Source organism: Sus scrofa, chromosome 13 (assembly GCF_000003025.6).
Source record: "Sus scrofa isolate TJ Tabasco breed Duroc chromosome 13, Sscrofa11.1, whole genome shotgun sequence".
Lineage (NCBI taxonomy): Eukaryota > Metazoa > Chordata > Mammalia > Artiodactyla > Suidae > Sus > Sus scrofa.
In genome coordinates, this window is record NC_010455.5 from 112,908,025 (window position 1) to 112,930,929 (window position 22,905).

General features: G+C 34.3%; 1 protein-coding gene across 6 annotated transcripts in view; it reads left to right on the forward strand.

Moving 5' to 3' along the window:
- NAALADL2 (N-acetylated alpha-linked acidic dipeptidase like 2) overlaps nucleotides 1-22,905 on the forward strand; it is a 1,365,504-nt gene that overhangs the window by 57,914 nt on the left and 1,284,685 nt on the right. Inside the window, exon 1 of one of the 6 annotated variants that reach the window (XM_021071191.1) lies at nucleotides 19,649-20,538. The exons of the other annotated variants lie outside the window; for them this stretch is intronic. The gene's annotated coding sequence lies outside the window, so the exon portion shown is untranslated. Of the gene's footprint in view, nucleotides 1-19,648; nucleotides 20,539-22,905 lie in introns of those variants that run through there. 6 annotated transcript variants of the gene reach the window in all.

A 22,905-nucleotide genomic window follows, 5' to 3' on the forward strand; every position in this document is an offset into this window, starting at 1 on the left:
AATCAGAAAAGGCCTAACATCTAACATTGTCAACTGACTCTCCCTCCTCAGAGTGTGCAGCCTCCAGACACCTCCCTAAGATTCTGACCTGGCTGTACTGCCAGTTTGCAAGTCAAGTAGGGCTGGATCTGTTCCTCTCAGCCAAAAATATATCCTCTAATTTCTCCCTTGTGTATTCTGGCAGACTACTTTTGGTTTCTAAGAAACCACTAGGGTATGAACTACTTATGTCAGATATTGTTTCAATGGCAAAGGCTGCCAGAATGCAGACATCTCATAGGTTATATTTGACATGTTGACAAAGAAGGGCAGTAAAAATAGACTCATGGAGAGCTTATTGAGTTATTACACAGGAGATATTAAATCTTTTAGAGAATCAAGGATTAGGGATTCCAGCTGTCTTTTTTTCTGCTGCAGTTAAAAATTTTAATACTTAATAGGAGACAACTTGGTGTGATAGCAAAACAAACAGCTTGGACTCAAGAGCTGTATCTCTAATATAGTACAGTGAGTTGTGATTCAATTTCAATGGAGCTGTTTCCTCATCCATCAAATGAAATGATTGAACTATATCGTGGTCCTTAGGCATGTGTACACGTAACTTTGCATATAATTTCGAGAAGTTCGTGGAATCACTCAAATGCAACAATGACCTACAAATTAATGGACACTGAACTACATGGTCTCTTAGAACCTTTCCAGCTCTAATTTTTTTTTTTTTTTTTTTGGATTGTATGATGCTTGTGCTCTTGAGCTCCAGTGATGTTTTCTTTTGGTTTAGCAGCTGCTCTAGATGGGGCCTCTCTGGCTCTTCTAGGGTGGCTAATGAACAGTCAGCAGGCTAGCTATGTTGATTTCTTCTATAACCTCATTAGGCATCCCTTAGTACTTCCCACTTAAGTCCATGGACATATTGTATCGACTGCTCTGAGATTTTCTCATTTAATGGTCTCCACAAATATTGGACACTCTTGAAGCATTGAATATGCTAAGGCGAAAATGCAACTTCCATTAGCACTTTGGCTCTCTGTGTTGACATTAGATGTTGATAATGTATTTGACTCATTTCTTGGCTGTTTGCATGATCATAAACTGTAAGGGTTCATTTTTCCTTTCCCTAGATTATAAGACAGAATTTTCTCCTAAGTAGAATTGGGTAAAGGAAAGGATTATTTGTCCATCTATATATTTCTGCCGAGATCTGTTCAATACTCAAGATTAGAATTATTAATCTTTTAACTATCCTCAGTTAAAAGTGTTAAAGTCTGGTTTCCATCTCAGCTTATTGCTGTCCTCGACCTTGATGAGATCACTTACAGTTCTACATTCTGATGGATGCTGCAATAATAGAATGTTCAAATAACCCTGAATCCAAATTGTGTTAGAACCCTTCTGTAACTGTTCCTCTTTACCATCATACTCTTCACAATTACTTTGGAAATCCTCAAACCTATAATACTATGAGAAATTAAGCATAAGGCTACTGGCAGTAAGATCTATACTAGACCTGTTCATTAATGCATTAATTGATTCATCCGAAATGATCAAAATAATAATAACCAGCATCCAGATAAATTCTCTGTCCTGTTCTGTTACTTGCTCATGAATGCTAAAAGTGAATCATCTATTTAAGCTAGTTATTCATAGAAAACTATACCTCTAGATTCTTATCTATAATCTTATTTGCTTATCAATTATTTTGCCAAAATATTTTAATATTTGAAAGTACAGTGGTCCTCCTTTATCCACGGTTTTGCTTTCTGCAGTTTCGGTTGCCCAAGGTCAGTCTTGGCTCAAATGTGTAATGGAAAATTCCAGAAATAAACAATTTATGAGTTTTAAGTTTTGCACCTGAGTAGCATGATGAAATTTCACACCACCCCCTTCAGTGCTGCCAGGAACATGAACCATCCCTTTGTCTAATACATATCATCTGTTTGTCACTTAGTATCTATCTTGGTTACCAGATCCATTGTATTGGTATCACAATGCTTGTGTTTAACCCTTATTTTACTTAATAATGGTCCCAATATGTAAGAGTAATGATGCTGGCAATTTGGATATGCCAAAAAATGTCATATAATTATTTCTTTTTTTTCATCTTTTAAGTAAAAATGTGAGTACTATTGACTTAATAAAGAAAAAAAATGTATGCTGAGGTTGCTAAGCTCTTTGGTAAGATCGATTAGTCTATACATGAAATCGTGAAGAAGGAAAAATAAATTTGTTCTAGGTTTGCTTTTGTACCTCCAACTGCAAAAGTTATGGCTGTGGTGTGTAAGAAGTACTTAGTTAAGATGGAAAAGTCTTTAAATTTGTGCAATAAGTTGTAACTTTTTTTAGGGCTGTACCTGTGGCATATGCAATTACCCAGGCTAGGGGTCAAGTCAGAGCTGCAGCTGCCGACTATACCATAGCGGTAACACTAGATCTGAGCTGTGTGGGCAACTTACACCACAGCTGCAGCAAAGCCGGATCCTTAACCCACTGAGTGAAGTCAGATATCGACCTCATGGATACTAGTCAGTATCCATGTGGCTCGTTTCTGCCAAGATGTAGTTTTTTTAATTGAAGTTTAGTTGAGTTATAATAGTGTATTGTTTCAGGTGATTTAATATTTTTATACATAACACATACAAAGTTTTCCCTATGCTGTACATTACATCCCCATGACTTACTTATTTTATAGCTAGTAATTTATACCTCTTAATTCCCTTCACCTATTTCCTCCATCTCTTCCCCTGCCACCCCTCTGGCAACCAGTAGTCTGTTCTCTGTATCTGTGAGTCTGTTTCCTTTTTGTTGTATTTGTTTGTTTTGTTTTTTAGATTTCACATGTAAATGAAAACATGCAGTATTTGTCTTTCTCTGATTTATTTCCCTTAGCATCATGCCCTTTAGATTCATCCATGTGGTCACAAATAGCAGGATTTCATTCTTTATTATGGCTGAGTAATATTTCATTGTGTATCGCTACTAAGTTATATATATATATATATATATATATATATATATATATATATATCACATCTTCTTTATTCAGTCATCTATAGGTGGACACTTAGATTGCTTCCACATCTTGGCTATTGTAAATAATGCTACAGTGAACATTTGGATGCATATCTCTTTTTGAATTAGTATTTTTGTTTTCTTCAGATAAATACTCAGATGTGGAATTGCTGGATCATATAGTAATTCTATTTTCAATTTTTCAAGGAGTCTCCAAGGAACCTTTTCTGTAGTAGCTACACCAATTTACATTCCCACCAGCAGTGCATGAGTGTTCCCTTTTCTTTATTTCCTTGCCAAGAATAAGATATTTTGAGAGAGCAATGGATTGTGAGAGATATGATATTTACACAATTTTTATTACAGTATATTGTTATAATTATTCCATTTTATTATGTGTTAATGTTGCTAATAATTGCTTTTCCTAATTTATAAATTAAACTTTATTGTAGGAAGGTATGTATTGGGACACACACACACACACACACACACACACAGTGTACATAGAATTCGGTACTATCTCAGGTCTCAGGTTCCCACTGGGGTCTCAGAACATCGTTATGGATAAGAGGGGGGGCTACTGTGTAGATGGTGTACAAACAGGTAACATTTTCAGTCATTATGTAGTTTTAAAGGAGTATCATTACCATGTATTCACCTTATATTTGTATTAAATTTCTTCCAGTTCTGAAACTTGTGTTAGCAGGGCCTGAAAAAAAGAGATTTTTCTTTGTAACTGGATCATCATATTAATTTATAACTATTTACATTACACTTAGCTTAGGAGAGTCTTCCCCTAGAAAACTTTCCCTCCCTTAGCCTACATTGTGTTTTTTATTTGCCTCCAACTCAGGTATACTTCCTCTTTGGTCACATCATGCCTTGAAAACACTTCTGCATATCTCTATTATTGCACTTGCCACATCTTTTGAATATTACCTTCATAAATGTCTGTCTTCTCCACTAGACCACGACCTCCTTGATGGTGCAGACTTGATCTTATTTATCTTTTTACCTTACTACCTGGCAGAAACTGTAATGCTCAATAAATATTTAAGTGAATAAATGATAATTCCATTCCTTGTTTATTGCGATAATTTTGAAAATTAGAGGACTTTGACTAAAGTATGTAACAACATATTTAATTCTAGCATTTTTCAGTGTTAGAGTATTTAATACCAAAAAACTGAACGATGAGCCTGACAAGACGTATCTTTGGAATGAAATAAACAAATGTTTTCAAAATTAAACATGTTAAATATTTCAAGTGTAAATCAGTGAGGCCTAATATTTTAGAAGCCTTATGTCTTTTCTTTTTCATTCTTGACAATTTCATTGAGATGTAACTGATGTAAAGTGCATATATTTAAATTGTACAGTTTATAAGATTTTGACCTATGTATACATTCATGAAACCATCACCACAGCATAGTGAACACATCCATTATGCCTCCAAATTTCCTCCTGCCTCTTTATAATCTCTCTCTACTGTCCAGGCCCTGCCCCCAGTTCACAGGCGAACACTCATCTGCTTTGTGATTATATATTAGTTTTCATTTTCTATAGTTTTATGTGAATGGATCATGGAATATGTACTAATTTATTTGCTTCTTTAAGCATAGTTTTGAGATCCATCATATTGTATTAATAGTTTTTTCCCCTTTTTGTTGAGAGGCATTCAGTTGAATGGATATGCTACAATTTCTTTATCTGGTCCCCTTGGATAAACATTTGGGATTTTTCAGTTTTTAGCTCTTACAAATAAAGTGGTTATGAACATTCACCTGTAAGACTATATATGGATCTGTGATTTTATTTCTCTTGGGGAAATATCTCAGAGTGGAATGGCTGGGTTGTATTGTATAATAGGTACATGTTTACCATTTTAAGAAATTGCCAAACTGTTTTCTAAAGTGGTAGTATCATTTATATTCCAGTCAGCAGTACATGAGATTTTCAGAGTTACAGTATTTGTACTAACACTTTTTGAGGTCAGGCTTTTAAATTTTATCCATTCTGGAGTTTCCATTGTTGAGCAGCAGAAACAAATCAAACTAGGAACCATGAGGTTGCAGGTTTGATCCCTGGCCTCGCTTGGTGGGTTAAGAATCCGGTATTGCTGTGAGCTGTGGTGTAGGTCTAGACTTGGCTGCGGTCTGGCATTGTTGTGGCTGTGGTGTAGGCCGGCAGCTATAGCTCCAATTCAACCACTAGCCTGGGATCCTCTACATGCTGTGATTACAGCCCTAAAAATAAGCAAAAAACATTTTTTTTAATCCATAGTATACTATAGGAGTATAGTAGTATATCTTTGTGGTCTTAATGTGCATTTCCCTAATGACTAATGATGTTGAGCATCTTTTTTTCACTTATTGCCAATACGTATATTCTTTGATGGTATGTTTGTTCAAGTCTTTTGTCAAGTTTTTTAATTGGTCTTTTTGAGTTTTGAAAGTTCTTTAGGTTATTAAGATTCAAGGGCTTTTTATACATCTAGATACAAATTCTCTATCAAATATGCAACTTTCCAATATATTTTCCTAATCTGTGGCATGCATTTTCATTTCCTCTAACAATGTCTTTTGAATAGTAGAAGTTTTTAATTTTATGAAATCCAATTTGTTATTTTGCTCTTTTATGGATTATACTTTTTCAACATCATGCTAAGAAATCTTTGTTTACATGAAGCTCACAAAGGTTTGTTCTATGTATTATTCTAGAGGTTTTAAGTTTTAAAAATTTAGGTCTATTAGGGTCCATTGTGAATTTTATATAGAGATTAAGGTATGGATATAAGTAATCTCATTATACTACTGGCATTGGGACTGGTCTTAAGGAGATAAAGAAGGAGTAAAGATGCGACAAAAATAGTTGCCACCTGCATAAGACTAGCTCTTCATTCACTAGTAGTAGTGGAAGTCTATTTCCAATCTATGTCACTGGACATCTCTGTATAAAGAAATATTTTCTAGATATAGAGAATAAACTAGAGGTGTCTGTGGAGAGGGGGGAAGGGGAAAGGGCAATACAGAAGTAGGTCGGAAAAAAAGGTTATTATGGGATTATGTGAAATCATGAGGGTGAAACTTTTAAAAATTGTGACACACAGTCCTATAGAATTTAAAGAATTTTTCATTCATTTAAAAAGGAAATGTTTTCTGTTTTCACAGACATTTTCTTTAAACCTCATCAAACTGTCTCATGAAGGCATGAGTTGTTAAAAGGAGAATCAGCCCAAATCATCTCTACTAATGGAAATATTTCGAACTATATAAATTGGTCATAACATCAACTCTGTATACAGAAAGTAGCCCCTTAAAAAAAACTTTAAAAATGATGCAAGCAATTACTGTTATCTTAAAGTCTGATTATGTACCCTCAGCAGATAAGTTGTCTCAAATAGAGATCCATTTTATAACCTAATATTATGGAGTGATGGGGGAAATCCCTTTGTAAAAATTCTCCACTACTATCTCCATAATCTCTACTTCACTGAGTTTCATCCAAGTGCGAAAATGAAAAATTATAACCTGCCAAGCATCAGTGGCAGAGTGAAATGAAAAAATTGCAAGTTAATAACAGTGATGCCTAAAAAAAAATTTCCTGGCCAATTTAACATTGCTTCATCCAAGGTCACTTTTCAGAGCTGATTATTTTTAGTAATTTGCAGATGAGACCATTCTACCTTGGTCATGGTTAGTGAAGATCAAGAAAATGCCGGAGAAGGTTTAATACTCAAAGTTATCTATTGTTCTCAAATGAGATGCAAATCACAATTACATTTTATTTTCTTAAGACCTGGTAGAAAATAGTTTTCAAAGAAAAGAAAATGAAAGGCTGTGTTATATTCTGTTGGAGATATAATGCTGTGACATAAAATGTTAGAGGTAAGTGGAACAGAGGATCCTTAAGTGGCATTCACTTAGAAAAGAAATCCTCCAGATCCAATGTTTCCCTAGAATTTTACTCTGATACATTAAAAAAATTGATTCAATTTTGTGCAAACATTGACTATTATGACCACCTGTAGCTCACACCTAAACTTTTAGAAAACTTTCAAGGCCAGTCCTTAATTAGGTAGGTGAACCTTGATATCTTAGCATGCTTTTTAATTTTTAATTTTTTTATTAGTGATGTAGAATATACCATTGGCCCATGAACTACATGAGTTTGAACTATGCAGGTCCATTTATACGTGGATTTTTTTTTTTACTAAATATGTACTACACCACCTGGGGTTGGTTGCATCCAGAGATATGGAATCATGGCTACAGAAGATTGGCTCTGAAGTTATATATAAATTTTTGACCACAGGTAGGGTTAGCACCTCTAGTGCCTCCATCTTTCAAGGGTCAACTGTATTTTCAAATATTTAGTAGCCATTGTACTCTTTTTTGGGAATTTCTTATTCATGTTGTGCCTTTTTTTTCCTATTAGTTCTCTTTTTCCTATTGTTATTTAATAATAATTCTTTATATTTTTTTGTCTTCAACTATGTTTTATTCTTTTCTGTTTTGTAAATTTTATTTATACTTTCCACAGTATGTGTTAATACTTCCCTTATGGTTTCTGGCTGAGAACCATGCTTATAGAAGCTTTCCCTACACAGCTGTATGATTAATTATGTAAATTTTTCTTCTGTGATCTTTTCATGTTTAATATTTAATCCTTGAGCACTTGATTCTTAGGCACGATTTGAGGCAAGAGTCTAATTTATTTTATTTCCAAATAGCCATGAAGTTGACAGAATACCACTTAATAAGTGGTATTCTGATTGATTGATTTGAAATGTCTCAGTTATCACCATAGATACTTTTAAACTGTATTCTGAGGAAGTTTAGACATTCTGTAATGTGCTCTCAGGGGATATCACTGAAGAGCTGGGAACTAGGTAATGGGGATTTTATTCTTATCTTCCTTATATCTTTGTTGAAATAGCGGTTGCTTTTTTCTAATTATTTTTTTACATATTTTTAAGTAGTTTCTTCTTTTTTTAGAGACATTATGGATATAGAATATTAGTTTCAGATGTACAACATAATCATTTGATATTTGTATATATCGTGAAATGATCACCAAAACATCCATCAGCATACATAGTTTCTAATGTGAAATTTCTTAATTTTTAAAAATGTTTTATTGAAGTACACTAAATACAGATATTGTTTAATATACACATCAGTAAAATTATATAGCCACTGTTACATTTAACTTAGAGAATATTTTCCTCACCCTTGTGATGCTACACCTCCATTGTGCCTTTGGAATCGATCCTCTTACTCTTCTGCTGTCCTCTGGCAACAGTTGATCTTGCTTTCTAAATTACTTTTTTGATTTTTCTAGAAGTTCATATAAATGAAATAATACAGTAGATAGACTTTTATATGTTTTTTTTTTCTTCACTCCAGCATAATGCCCATTAGATTCATCCAAGTTTTTCCTGTTCAAGTAATTTGTGCTGAGTAATACTGCTGAGTTATCTGGATGTACCACAATTTGTTTATCCATGTTTGGATATCTGGACATTGTGAATATGGCTGAATATTTGCCTGTCATGAATATTCTCATGCAGGTGTATATGTGGATACATATTTATATTTCTTTAGGGTAAATAATTAAAAGTAGAAATACTGGGTTGAATGATAAGTGCACATGTAACTTTATAAGAAACTTCCTAAGAAATTACCAGGTGGTTTTCTTAAGTGTTTGTACTAATTTACATTCCCACCAGCAATATATGAGAAATCAAGTTATTTTACATGTTTCACAACTCTTGTTGCTGACAGTCTCTTTAATTTTAGCCATTATATTGGGTAAGTAATGGTATTTCATATTTTCTTTCTTTTCTTTTCTTTTTTTTTTTTTTTTTTTTTGTCTTTTGTCTTTTTAGGGTCGCACCCGTGGCATATGGAGGTTCCCAGGCTAGGGGTCCAATTGGAGCCTATCCTACAGCCACAGCAACACCAGAACCACGCTGCATCTGCGACCTACACCACAGCTCACGGCAACACTGGATCCCTAACCCACTGAGCAAGGCCAGGGATTGAACCCACAACCTCATGGTTCCTAGTCGGATTTGTTTCTGCTGTGCCACGATGGGAGCTCCTCATAGTTTCTTAATGGCTAATTCCTTTGCATTTCAACATAACTTATGAAAGCAGTTTCCCAACTTCTACAAAAAAAACCACCCTCGTGATATTTTAATATTGATTTTATTAAATAAATCCGGAGGGGAAAATTTGGGCCAGTTGACATTGTAATAGTATTGATGAACATGGTAGATTTATTTATTTATTTAAATCTTCTTTAACTAGTTTCAGTAAAGTTTGATAGTTGACAGGGTACAAGTTTAAAAATTTAAAAATTAAATCTAAGTATTTCACATTTTCATGTTATTTGAAATAGCACTCTTAAAATTTTTTAAATTTTTCTATTTTTGTGGCTAGTATATAAATACAGTTGGTTTTTGTATATCAGTTTTATCCTGCGTACTTAAACTCATTTATTAGTCCTCATTTCTTTCTACAGATTCCTTAGGATTTTTTGCATAGAATTTTTTTCTCATAAAAAAGTTTTTCTTTCTTTCCAAACTCTGTGCCTTTTATTGCTTGCTTTTGCCTTATTTTACTAGCTTAGATATCCAGTACGATAGTGAGTATATGCTGTAAAATAAAACATCCTTCTTTTTTTCCTGATATAAAAGGGAAAGTAGTCAATATTTCACCATATAGGAATTATGTTAGCTGTAGATTTTACAGAGATGTGGTGTTCGTTTGCTTGGGCTGCCATAACCAACTATCACAAATGGGGTGGCTTAAACAACAGAATTCCATTTTTGCATAGTTCTGGAATCCAGGAGTCCAAAATTAAGGTACTGTCAGGGTTGGTGTCTGGTGAGGGCTCTCTTTCTGACTTACTGATGGCTGCATTACTGTGTCCTCAGATGATCTCTCTCTGAGGGAGGAGTGAGAGAGAAAAAGAAGGGAGAACTTTCTATCTCCTTTTTCTGTAAATAAACTTGTCCTGTAGGTTTAGGGCTTCATTCACGTGCTTTCACTTAATCTTAATTATCTCCTTAAAGATCTTGTCTCCAGTACAGTTACATTGAGAGTTAGGGTTTCAACATTTGAATTTTGGGGGGACACAATTCAGACCATAACAGACACCCTGTGTTAAATAGAAGAGGTCCATTATATTTCCAATTAGCTTAAACATTTATTGTGAATAGCTGTTGAATTTTGTGAAATGTTTTTGGCATCTATTGAGATGATCGTATTTTTTTCTTTTCTTTTTTTAGTATGTTAATATGGGGAATCACACAATTCATTTTTGAATGTTAAATTCATCTTGCATCTACTTGGCCATGATTTATATGCCTTTTATATATAGCACTTTAAGTATTTGTTTATGTGTTTATGTATAATTTATATATTATATATATTTATATGTTAGGGAATACAAATTGCTAAAAGTTTGTTGGGGATTTATTTTCGTATCTAAGAGATCATAAGAGATATTGATCTATAATTTTCCTTTATTTTAATGTCCTTGTTTGGTTTTCGATCAAGATGATATTTACCTTATTATGTGAGTTGTAAAATGTTCCCTTACTTTCAATTTTTCTGAAAGAGTTTATGTAGAATTGGGATTACTTTTTTTTTCTCTCTCTTTTTTTTTTTTTTTTTTTTTTTTTTTGCTTTTTAGGGCCACACCTGCAGCCTATGGAAGTTCCCAGGCCAGGGGTCAAATCGGAGCTGCAGCTGCCAGCCTACACCACAGCCACACTGGATCTGAGCCATTCCTGCAACCTACACTGCAGCTTGTGTCAACGCCAGATCCTTAACCCACTGAGCAAGCCAGGGGTCGAATCCACATCCTCAGGGATACTAGTTGGGTTTGTTTCTGCTGAGCCACAATGGGAACTCCCTGATAATACTTTTCACTTAAGTGTTTGATAGAATTCCCAGTGATGAGGTATTGGCTTGAAATTTTCTTTTGGAAAGGTGTTAAACTTGAGTTTAATTTCTAACTTTGATAAGGGCTATTTGGGTTATTTCATGTTTAATCACATCTTTCAAGGAATTTTTTGTTTCATCCAAGTTATTTATTGGCATAAAATCATTCCTAATATCCCTTTCTTATGCTTTTTCTTTGTGTATAGTCTGAGTGATGTCCTCCTTTTTATTCCTGGTGTTGGTAATTTGTGTTATTTCCCATTTTCTTTGATATTTTGCCTGGAGATTTATCAATTTTATTCTTTCAAAGACATTGCTTTTGGTTTTATTGATTTTTTCTATTGTTTGTACATCTTATCTTTTATAGATATTTACTTTTATCTTTATTATTCCTTCCTTCTCTTTCTTTTGTCTTTTGGCTTATTTTCCTCCTTTTCGTTTTCTTTTTCTTTTAGTCCTTTAAAGTGGAAGCTTAAGGAAGATGATATAAGAGCTTCCTTCTTTTCTAATACAAGCTGTAATTTTCATCCTAAGAACTGTTTTAGTTGCATTCATAAATTGTGATATAGGGTATTTTCATTTTCTTTTCATCTTTCTTAATCTGTTATGATTGCTTCTCTTTAACTCATGTGTTATTAGGAAAAATGATGCTTTATAATATTTGTGATTTTCCAGGTATATTTCTGTATTGATTTCTTATTTAATTCCATTGTGGTGAGAAAACATACTATGTATGATTCAGTATTTTAAATTTATTGAGATTTGTTTTATAACCCAGAAAAATGTGGGATGTTCTCCAAATGTTAATTAGATCAAGTCAATTGATAGTACCACTCAAGTCTTCTACATACTTATTGACATTTTTCTGTACTTGTTCTGTCGGTTATTGAGAAAGGCATGTTGAGTTCTCCTGTTGTAAATGTGTATTTTTTTCTAGTTCTCCTTAAATTCTGCCAGTTTTTGTTTCATGTTTTTAAGGATCTTTTATTAAATGCATAAACCCTTTAGGAGTGTTATATTGATGAATTTATCCCTATGTAAATATCATTTTTATCCTGGTATTATTCATTCCTCTCAGATCTTCTTTTTTGAGTCTAATGCAGCCATTTCAGCTTTATTTTTTTAGTTTGTGTTTTGTTTGTTTGTTTTTTAGGGCTGAACCCATGGCATATGGAAGTTCTCAGTGTAGGGGTCAAATCAGAGCTGCAGCTGCCGGCCTTTGCCACAGCAACATGGGATTCAAGCCATGTCTGCAACCTACACCACAGCTCATGGCAATGCTGGATCCTTGACACACTGAGGGAGGCCAGGGAGGGAGCCCACAACCTCAAGGATACTACTCAGATTTGTTTCCACGGCACCACAACGGGAACTCCCCATTTCAGCTTTCTTTCAATTCATGTTTGCATGCATATTTAAAGTAATTTTATTTATTAGGTAGAGCACACCAGGAGCCACCTAACTCCTAGAATGGACCTTCATGCAGATATTTAATTGAGGATTATCTACATTTTTACTCATATGACTGTTTATAGAATCAATTAGTTACTAAATAGTTTTTAAATACTCTTTTTAGAGAAATTAAAATGAATTGTATGCATGAATAGATAAAATTATCTACATATCATTAGGTCAATTTCAAATTTGGGGCTATTTTTTCATAAGAGAGTATGTTTGCTTCCATGCTGTTGCTTATTGTTCCTTCAAAATTTTGTATAAATGTTCTTATATTTTTCTTTGATCACATGTATTATTATCAACTGCTGGAAAGGATAAATAAATTTGATTTGGAAAATTATAGTACTACTTTTTACTCAGTAATACTACTCTTTTATTGATTTTTGTTCCCCCAAATAATTGTACATAATCATTTATAAATGATTACACTAGGTACCATGAAACTAGTGTACCTAGTGTTTGGAAGTTAGTGCTTCTAAAGATATTACTGTCTAGTTGAGGCCATAGAATATTCACCCGTGACATTATTTATAAAGAGTGTTTACAAATTAATTCAAATTTAATACTCTAAATAGATTTCAGAAAAAAAGCAATGACTCTAAGGGAGCAAACAGAATGAAGCAGTATTAATCAAGATGGCATCATGAGGTGAATTCCAAATAAGGAAAACAACATTTCAGAAAAAGCTTATCAGATGGGGAAGAAAATAATTCTCTAAGGCATAGAAGATTACATGAACACAGTAAAAGTGAAGGGTGTTGTTTTCTGTTGGGTTCAAACTCATTTTTATTTTATAACATGTAAGTATTAAAAATGTAGGTTCTTAGATACTGCTTCAAAATCTGTTCTACTGTATACTGGTTATATATTTTTGAGAAAGTTTCATTTTTCTCATCTTTAAAATGGGGACAAAAAAATAAGAACAAAATTAACCTAACTCGTGGATAAAGTAAAACGGTGCATCTAAAATCTTTTGCACAGAGTTGGGCAAATAGTAAGTACTTAGTTAATTACATAAGAGCCCTTAGTATGTTTGCATTATAATCAGTACTTAGCGTATTTTACAAAGATTTTTTTTGTCTCTCTGGCAGGCTATACTCCTTTGAAGGGGCAGCTTTTCTATCAGATATTTTATTGATAAATATAATAGAGATGCAGTTTTACAGGACAAATAATTGTTTGGCCAAAGTAGAGAAACCTTTTGGACAAGGAATTGCTTGGAATCAGAGAAATGACAATTGGAGGAAAACCTTAAAGGCAGTGGAGCAGAGTTTAAATTGGATAGAATTGTATTTAGTGATGAAATTATGTTTGGGAAGCCAAATTGGCAAGTGATGGTTTCAAGTGGTCTGAGACAGTTTGAAATTATTCCAAGATTATGCCTAGAAATTATTTCAAGATGATGTCTTTTTAGTTAAATTCTAAAACTAGTCTTAGATAACAATAGACATTAAGCATGGGCAAAAGAGAAAAGAGATGAGAAGTTGTAGAGCAGGAGAAGACAGCAAAAGATGTAGCTTAAAGTGAATAGAGATAAAAATGACAGCTTAAGCCAAGTGCCATAGAATATTTATTATTAATTTTCATACTAATCTACAACACTGGCAAACAAAAATACATGTTAGTGTTTATGCTTTCTATACTGTCTCCATTTGGTTTCTCTTAGTGGAGCTGTAAATATTACAATCCAGGGGCAAGTGCCTCTAAAATATTGACATTGCTTCTTCATGTCAGTCTTTTATGGCAATCTTATTGTTAATGTCATTAAATATTTTAAATGTAGTCTGTATTCAGATATTAGTTATGCATCTACCTTTTTGACGTACCGCTATATACATGAAAGGGAACACTACCTACTGGGAGACACTATTATTTTTTTCCTTGAGAGAAAGGAAATTACTATTTGGATGTCAGTACACAGTAGCTCCCTTTTTGTTTGTAGACAGTTCAGTTCTAACTGATAATCCTACTTTTTAACCAAGAAGTTTTGGGGTTTATTATTATTATTATTTTTGCTTTATAGGGCTACACCTGGGGCATATGGAAGTTCACAGGCTAGGGGTCGAATTAGAGCTGCTGCTGTTGGCCTATGCCATAGCCACAGCAACATGGGATTGAGCTGCATCTAAGACCTACACCACAGCTCAAGGCAACGCTGAATCCTTAACCCACTGAGAAGGGCTAGGGATTGAACCTCCATCCTCATAGATACTAGTCTGGTTTGTTACTGCTGAGCCACAATGGGACCTCCATCAAGAGTTGTTTTTGAGAGAGCCATTGGACCTTTATAAATTGATTGGAACTAACAACTCATTTCTCATAGTTGCCCTAAGAAAACAACCTTATTGAATATTTACCTTAGTAGAATTAAATTGAATTAATTTGAAAGTCTTCGTATGAAATTATTCATTGAACAAAGATGATAAAAATTGATATATATATACTGTTATATAATAAAAGTTGTTTATTTTTTATATTGCCTTTGCTTAAAACCACAGCTATGTATAGTTTTGGAACAACCCCTATGATATACAGTCTTAGTTTTGCTGTATTTCTATAAATTTTTCACTCTATGAAAGTTGGATTTTTCTCTTGTAAAAGTTAGGAGAAAATTATGAAATTTAAGTTTTAATGATTAATGGGACAAAAATTCAAGCTTAAATCATCTCTATAATGTTGTTATACATCCATAGAATAGCAATTTCCTTATGAAATTTGAGAAAAAGTAAATTAATTTGAAAGTCTAATATTTAACAATATTATTTCAACTCTAAATTATTCCTTAGGTTATTAAAAAATAAATGTGAATCAAAACCACAAGGAGGTACCAGAGTAGCCATCATTAAAAAGTCTACAAATAATAAATGTGGAGAGTGTGTAGAGAAATGGGAACCTTCATACACTTTTGGTGGGAATGTGAATTGGTGAAGCCACTGTGTAAAGCAGTATGGAGGTTCCATGAAAAACTAGTTCCCATATGATCCAGTAATTCCACTCTTGGGCTTTTATCTGGACAAAACTGTAATTCGAAAAGATGCATGCACCTCAATGTTCATAGTAGCACTATTTACCATAGCCAAAACAGTGAAACAACCTAAATGTCCAATGACAAGAATGGATAAAGAAGAAGTAGGACATATATACAAAGGAATACTACTCAGCCATAAGAAAAAACATGAATGGATAAAGAAGAAGTGGAACATATATACAAGGGAGTACTACTCAGCCGTAAGAAAGAATGAAATGTCACTTGAAGCAACATGGATGTACCTAGAGATTATAATACTAAGTGAAGTTAAGTCAGAAAGAGAAAGACAAATACTATATGATATCATCTATATGTGGAATCTTAAAGATGACACAAATGAACTTATTTACAAACTTATTTACAAAACAGAAACAAACTCACAGGCTTTAAAAACAAATTTATGTTCATCAAAAGGGAAAGGCTGTGTGCAAGGGATAAATTAGGAGTTTGGGATTAATAGATACAAACTATCATATGTAAAAAAGATAAACAACAAGGTCCTACTGTATAGCACAGGGAACTGTATTCAATATCCTGTAATAAACCTTAATGGAAAAGAATATGAAAAATAATATATATATTGTTTTATATATGTATAACTGAATCACTGTGCTGTACACTAGAAACTAGCACATTGTATATCAATATACTTTTTTTAATTTAAAAAATGAATTAAATTTTGAAAAGCTCCTTTGCTGTAGTTACTTATAAAATCAATTTTTATTTATTTATTTTGTCTTTTTGTCCTTTTAGGACCACACCAGTGGCATATGGAGGTTCCCAGGCTAGGGGTCTAATCAGAGCTGTAGCCGCTGGCCTAAGCCAGAGCCATAGCAATGCCAGATCCGAGTCGTGTCTGTGACCTACACCACAGCTAACCGCAGTGCAGGTTCCTTAACTCACTGAACGAGGCCAGGGGTCGAACCCACAACCTCATGGTTCCTAGTCGGATTCATTTCCGCTATGCCATGACAGGAACTCCTAAAATTAATTTTTAAATGAATGTGATTTTCCTGTAGTAAAATACATATGCTTTCAAATGCTTTCAGTGTAGATTGAAATGTGAAGTTTTTTTTTAACCTGAAGGTTATGTTTAATTTTAATTTCTATATTATTATTAGATAAAATGAACAAAATTTCATATGCTAAGACTTGGATTTATAGAGTTTTTTTGGGGGTAGGGATTGTTGCTATTTACATATCATCTACTTATTATTACATTTTACATGAGGGCTTGCTTGTCTGTGCCAGTGAAACATTCTTTTGCCAAAAGAAAGCATTATATACTTTCATCTTTAATTGCAGTACTTCAAGAACAATTATTTTAGCAGTTTCTTTTGAAATTCTTAGAATTATATTTGCTTGTTACATGTAATTGAAAATACTATTGATATATATATTAGCATGTTTTTCTGGTATGGTACTATAACATGGCAAATGTTTCTGCTTTTAGCCCGAATATTATATCTTTATCTTTTTTTTCCTTTGGTCTTTTTGCCTTTTCTAGGGCCACTCCTGAGGCATCTGGAGGTTCCCAGGCTAGGGTCTAATTGGAGCTGTAGCCGCCAGCCTACGCCAGAGCCACAGCAATGCACGATCCGAGCCACGTCTTCGACCTACACCACAGCTCACAGAAACACTGGATCCTTAACCCACTGAGCGAGGCCAGAGACTGAAACTGCAACCTCATGGTTCCTAGTCGGATTGGTTAACCACTGAGCCACGACGGGAACTCTTATATTTTGATCTTAATCCATTAAAAAAAATTATACCTGAAGAAAATGTAGATGAGATGTTTAGCTAATGAGTAATGTATTTGGTTTTGATTGGTTTTTAGAAGTTTTAAATTCAAGTTAAACTTATAAAAACTTTTAATTTTTTTACAAGAAGACATTTGTTTTAGTTGCAGGCCCAAATTGACACCACGTGATACAGCACCAAGCTAAATAAATACCTTGTGATTACGCCTTAGCTGACAGTACAATGGATTATTATTCAATTAACCTGCTCATGTTCTTGTACAGTTTCTTTCAAAACTTTCTAGTATGCTTTTGTCACTCACCAATTTCCTCCTGAAACCAGAATATTATTTTTAAAAATTACTCAAACTAAAATGCCTTAGAGGCCATGTAAGTAAAATAGATGAAGTGTAAAGATGACCTCTGCTAATTAATACATGAGAAAGTAGGGAGTGTTGGGACTCTAGAAACCTGGAGAATATGTGCTTTTTTAGAACCGTGGTCGCTAACTAACTTCTCCCAATTTTTACAATGTGGGTGTGATGGCTCAGGGTTGCCAAAATGTTCAGTTGTATAGAGAAGGTAAAAGTCTGGGTATTCCTGATTTTTGAAGTTTAGCAAATAACATTTTTTAAAAACTGTATGGACTAATACTATTTGAAATATCAACTACTGATGAACAAATTGCTTTAGGGTCTCATTTAAAATTTTGTCTTTAGGAGTTCCCTTCGTGTCTCTGTGGTTAACCAATCCGACTAGGAACCATGAGGTTGTGGGTTCAATCCCTGGCTTCACTCAGTGGGTTAAGGATCCGGCGTTGCCATGAGCTGTGGTGTAGGTCACAGATGCAACTCGGATCCCATGTTGCTGTGGCTCTGGTGTAGGCTGGCAGCTACAGCTCTGATTAGACCCCTGGCCTGGGAACCTCCATATGCCATAGGAGTGGCCCTAGAAAAGGCTAAAAGACCAAAAAAAAAAAAAATTGTCTTTAAAAATAAGACCTTTCTAGTAATGTTTTAAGGATAGTTTTTTTTAATGCAAAATGATTTTTAAAGACATTTTTGATTACCAACTTTTGAAACCTATCTATATATAAACCAGGCCCAACGTTTACAATGTTGATGACAAAAAGGCTGTTTTGAGACCATTTCTCTCTCTCTTCAATATCTCCAAGTCTGTTTCCTTTTTTATGTTTCCACCTAGTGTGTTATATTGTCCTTATTTCCTCGAGCCAGTTAATTAACAAGTATATTTAATTCTACCTTCTTAATAGCTTTCATTTCTATTCACTTGACATTCATCTCCACTAGTTGCCATCCATCTCCACATCCATCTCAACTACTTTAGTTGAATCCACCATCATCTTTCATCTGATGAATGACACTGTTTCCTAACTGGTTTCTTTGCTTCTAGTCTTTCCAAATCCATTCTTCACACCTGAGACAGAGGAATGACCTATCCATAACATAAATTAGAGCCCTGCTTCAGATCTTTCAAGAATTCTACATTAACCTGAGAATAAGACCTAATCATCTTAACATGACCTGCAAGGCCCTTTATTATCTGGTCTTTTGTAACAGGTGTAAATTTATCTCTTGCCATTCTTCTTCATATTTACTGCTATAGTCAGATGTAATTCCTTCAACATTTATGTTTTCTCTTGATTATGGGCCTTTATAAATGTGGTCCTCCAGTCTGGGCCTCTTCCCCTTACTAATTCTGCAGGAAATTTATGTGTGAAAGGGAGGATAGGAGAAAAAGAAAGCTCAGATCTACTCTAATTGTTCTGAGCACATAGTTGTCCCAGTTGCCCTTTCAAAGACCTGAAGCCTGGTCAGCTTCATATGGAAGCAGAAGTAGCAGCTCTTCCCTGATAAGACTCTTTGTAGTCTCTTTTTTTTTCAAGACAAAGGCTCAGTGATTTGAATTATCCAGAGTAGTAAAAGTTCTGACTTTACAAAGATATATCCTAATTTATTTGAGTCAGCAAGTTATCTTTTTATTTTTTCTATCTCTCCGCCTCTGTCTCTCTCTCACTCATACTTACACACCTCGCTCTATGAGAGATGCACATCAAACAAAGAGAGTTTTATTGAAAGAAATAATCCCATCTCAAACCAACTTTTGGAGAGTGATCTCAGTATAAAGATCTTTTATTTTTAAACATGGGGATATCATTTTTCAAAGAAAGGAATTTTTTTTTTTTTGTCTTTTTTTGTCTTTTTGCTATTTCTTGGGCTGCTCCCGTGGCATATGGAGGTTCCCAGGCTAGGGGTCCAATTGCAGCTGTAGCCACCGGCCTACACCAGAGCCACAGCAACGCGGGATCCGAGCCACGTCTGCAACCTACACCACAGCTCACAGCATCGCTGGATTGTTAACCCACTGAGCAAGGCCAGGGACTGAACCTGCAACCTCATGGTTCCTAGTCGGATTCGTTAACCACTGCGCCACGACGGTAACTCCGGAAGTAATTTTTTAAAAAGTTTTTGAAACATGAGATCATTCCAAAGCCTCACCATTAAGGTAAAGGTTAGCCCTTTGCCAAAGTTGTTGAAATGAGTGAAGATATGAATGGTATTTTTTGTTTCTGATTTTTTGTGTGTGTTTGGTTATTTTTGGTCCTTCCTGTCTTTCTTTCATTGCCCTCTCTCACCCTCTTGTTTTCAATATCCTTTTCAAAGAAATGCCACATACAGTGGCATTCTATGTGTCCCACAGTGTACAGTGTCCTCTACTTTGTTCTTGTATTAATACAGCCAGTGGTTGAATGGACTATTTCACATAACACTAACCAGGACTTAGAGATGACAGAGGGTAATCATCAGTTAAATCCATTACACCTGTAACCTGCCTTCACTCATCAAGCTGGATTTAATTTTTGCTACAAAAGACTTGCATGTCCTCCAGATATGACAGAGCCTAAACAATGATGTGTTTGCATGAGTTGCTTTCTAGAAACTTGGAGTCAGCTCTAACTAGTTTGAGCTAAAGCTGCTTAAGACTAGTTAGGACCATGGATCCTCCAGCAGGGTATGTACCAGTGTCTGCTCAGTGATCTTTTGACATCAGAGGCCTGAAAACTCCACTCCACCCGAACAGTAATTACCTCACCTTTTCCCTATCTCCAATCACTTTTCCTCGTACACCCCATGTGTTGGCTTTATCCTATAAATACCTTGTGCCCCTCCCTTTCCGGGTACATGGATTTGAAATCTGTTCTCTCCTCTTCTTGCTTGGCAGCTTTGTGAATAAACCTTTTCTCTGCTGCAAACCCGGACATTTCGGCATGTGGCTTGCTGCTCATCATGCCAATGGACCTGATTCTGTAACATAACCTTGTTATATGGTGAGACTGATATTTAAACTCCCATTTATTTTATTAAAAATGCTTAAACAATGGCAGTACCATTGAAATCAATGTAGAGCCTCCCAAGGAGAAAAAGCATTATTCACATACATAAATTCTGGTTATATTTAATACAATTTTTATAGTCAAAACTAATATTCTGTTACTTCAGTATAATTTCAGCTTAATTCACATAAAATCTATAAAAGCAAAGATCAGTGATAGTTACTAATGGAGTATTCTGAAATTTTTGTCTGAATCTCTTATACAAATGTGCCTTGTTTAAGCTTTCCTATAACAAAGATGTAATAGGTGGTTTAAGTTTGAAAACAGAACCTAAAAGGATGACAACAATGGAGTGACAAGAAAAATAACTGCTTTGTACTAGCTGGATAAATTGAAAACAGATGAAAGATAAATTCTATCTCATGGGATTTGCTGCCTGCTGGGAACTAATCACATTAACTTTAACCCCACCTGAGGCTTCACACAGCCTATTTATCTCATCTGTGGGAAAATGTCTTTTTCCTTATTTATGGCTTTACTACTCTTACATTGCCTGGTCATTACCAACTTGTGCTTAAATTTAACAACCTAATTATGTATCTTACTATTTTAGCAACCATAATCATATGATTCTATAATATTATCTTGCTTTTTCCTACTTTTAAAATTAGTGAACGGAGTAGAATAAATCCAATAGGTACTTTATTCTATCTCTTTTCTTTTGAGGTATAATTGATATAATATTAGTTTCCTGTGTATAATTTAATGATTTGATATTTGTATGTATTGCAAAATGATCACCACCATAAGTCGAGTAAATATCCATTCATAATACATAGTTACATCTTCTCTTCTAAAAAACTTTATTTTTTCTTGTGAGATCTTTTAAGGTCCACTCTCCTACCTACTTTCAAATATGCAATACAGTATTATTTACCATAGTTATCATGCAGTGTATCCATTCTCCATGACATGTTCATTTTATAACTGGATATTTGTGCCTTTTAACCTGTTACTCATCTTCACCTGTCCCCCCATGCCTGCCTCAGGCAATCACCAACCTGTTCTCTATATCCATATCCATGAAATCAGGGTTTTGTTTGTTCATTTTTGTTTTTTGATTCCACCTATAAGTGAGATCGTGTGGTATTTGTTTTTCTCTCTCTGACTTATTTCACTTTGTGTAATACCCTTTAGGTCCTTCCATGCTATAGCAAATGGCAAGATCTTTCTTTTTTGGCTGAAAAATGTTCCATTTTGTGTGTGGGGGGGAGCAATCTTTAATATCTCTTCATCTATTGATGGTCCCTGCCTTGGCTGCTGTAAATGGTACTGTAGTGAACATGAGAGTGCATGCATCTATTGAAATTAGTGTTTTTTGTTTTCTTTGCACAAATATCCAAAGGTGTAATTGCTGGGTCACACAGTAGTTCTTTTTTTTTTTTTAATTGCCTAACTTCTTTTCTGTCTTCCATGGTGCACCAATTTATATTCCCAGCAACAGAGCATAAGTGTTTGTTCCCCTTTCACTGTATCCTCACCAACACTTGTTTTTTCTTTTTTTTTTTTTTAATAATGATTTTTATTTTTTCCATTATGGCTGGTTTACAGTGTTCTGTCAAGTTTCTACTGTACAGCAAGGTGACCCAGTCACACATACATGTATACATTCTTTTTCTTACATTATCATGCTCTGTCATAAGTGACTAGGTATATGCTATATAGCAGGATCTCATTGCTTATCCATTCCAAAGGCAATAGTTTGCATCTATTAACCCCAGATTCCCAGTCCATCCCACTCCCTCTCCCTCCCCCTTGGCAACCACAAGTCTGTTCTCCATGTCCATGATTTTCTGTTTAACAGGCGTGAAGTAATTTTGATTTGTATTTGCCTGATGATTAGTGATGTTGATTATCTTTTCATGTGCCTTTGGTCATTTGTATATCTTTGGGAAAAAATTGTCTATTCAGACAATTCTCTTATGAGAAAATTATAAAAGATTTTTTTTCTATGAATACGGTTGGTCTCTGTTTCTTCCCTTTCTTGGTTTATATCTGTCTTTCCATCTCTTTTTTTCCCTTCTTTTGAATTAACAAAAGCTCCTTGAAATGTGATCTGCTTCTTTATGATTGTTCCCAATATTACATGATTAATAACATCATATGCTAAAAATTTTACTGGAGTATGATTTAACTATATTAAAATATGATTGTCACTACCTCCTCATTTAATGATGACTACATCAGATGACATCTAGTAATATAATTCTTTACTATTTTTAGTGTATCAAGGGAACATATAGAGAGTGATGAAATGACAATATTTTGATGGTGCATTGGGAAAAATGGATGAAGTGCCTT